The 1,470-nt window shown below is 45.2% G+C and overlaps 1 non-coding gene across 1 annotated transcript; it reads left to right on the top strand.

The window, feature by feature from the left end:
- Positions 1–847: 847 nt before the first annotated feature.
- On the top strand, positions 848–930 carry trnal-uaa (transfer RNA leucine (anticodon UAA)). Its single transcript has one exon. It is a non-coding gene; the product is annotated as a tRNA-Leu (tRNA).
- The last annotated feature ends 540 nt before the right edge of the window (positions 931–1,470 follow it).

Below are 1,470 nucleotides of genomic sequence, written 5' to 3'. Positions count from 1 at the left end.
TCTGTTGCTGGGGAGTTCGAGAACCAGGGGTCACAGTCTAAGAATAAGGGTAAGCCATTTAGGACCGAGTTGAGGAGAAACGTCTTCACTCAGAGAGTGATTAACCTGTGAAATTCTCTACCGCAGAAAGTTGTTGAGGTCAGTTCGTTAGATATATTCAAGAGGGAGTTAGATATGGCCCTTGCGGCTCAAGGGATCAAGGGGTATGGAGAGAAAGCAGGATATGGGTACTGAGGTTGAATGATCAGCCATGATCTTATTAAATAGTGGTGCAGGCTCGAAGGGCCGAACGGCCTACTCCTGCAACTAATTTCTATGTTTCTATGTTGATGCGTGTATATTTTTGGTTATTGTATGTGTGTGTGTGTCTGTGTATGTCTATCTGCATGTACGTCTCCGTGTATGTGCAACTGTCTATGGAAATCATCACCAAGAATTTGGTATGTCCTGGAACTTTAAAAAAAACTTGGGGAAAATAATACGGTTGTGATCTTTGGTATCGGCTTTGTTTCAGTGGCTCCATTCAGAAGGTCGTGTGTGTAAGTCCCTCTCCTGAGACTTGAGCGCATCATCTTGGCAGACACTCAAATGCGATACTTAGGGAATTTTGCATTGTTGTAGCTGTTGACTATCGGATGAAAAGTTAAATTGAAGCTTCATCTGCACCCTCGGGTGGATGTGAAAGGTCCCAGAGCCTTACTCGAATAAGAATAGGAGAGTTGCGCCCGTGTCAATATGACGAAAAATGTTCGAAAATGCTCCCTGAAAACCTCTGTGTTTGTGTGTGTCTATGGGGGTGGAGTTGAAGCCCAGATTCTCACAGAGACAGAATCCAATCGCTCACCCGACCAGGATGGCCGAGTGGTTAAGGCGTCGGGCTTAAGATCCAATGGGTTTCTACCCGCGAGGGTTCGAACCCCACTCCTGGTATTTGCTTAATTAAGCAGAGATTATTTCCCATGTTGCTTAGTGATACCCGATTTTCATCTCTTGCATTTGCATGTTTCGGTGACACTCTGAGCAGATAATGCAATGTATCTGTGCCTCTTTCTCTCGCTTTCGAGAGCTGTGCATGTGTTTGCATCTTTTTCTCTTTCAGTCTGCCTCACTGTATCCGGTTCTGTTCCAAAGGGACCAACTCCCTCTTTCCCATCATGTCTTTACCTGTCTGTGTTGGTCCCTGTCTCTAACCTGATGAGTTCGTTTCGATGTATGTGTCTGTCTCCCTCTTTTTCTTGTCATTCCATCACTATTTGCCTCACTCTCTTGATGGAGCACGCAAACACATATCTGTGTATGTAAGTATTTGAGTCTTTGTCTCACTCAGTCTGACCCTCCCTCTCAGTCTAAAACTTTCTGCCTCTCTCTGTCTCTATCTCGCTGTCTGTCTCTCCCTGTTTCCCTGTTTGTCTCTGTCTCGCAATGTGTCTGTCTCTTTCTCACGGTGTCCAGTTCTGTTCGAATGGGATT

This window comes from Pristiophorus japonicus, chromosome 23, assembly GCF_044704955.1.
Source record: "Pristiophorus japonicus isolate sPriJap1 chromosome 23, sPriJap1.hap1, whole genome shotgun sequence".
NCBI classification, from domain to species: domain Eukaryota; kingdom Metazoa; phylum Chordata; class Chondrichthyes; family Pristiophoridae; genus Pristiophorus; species Pristiophorus japonicus.
This window is presented reverse-complemented; position numbering and strand designations above follow the sequence as displayed.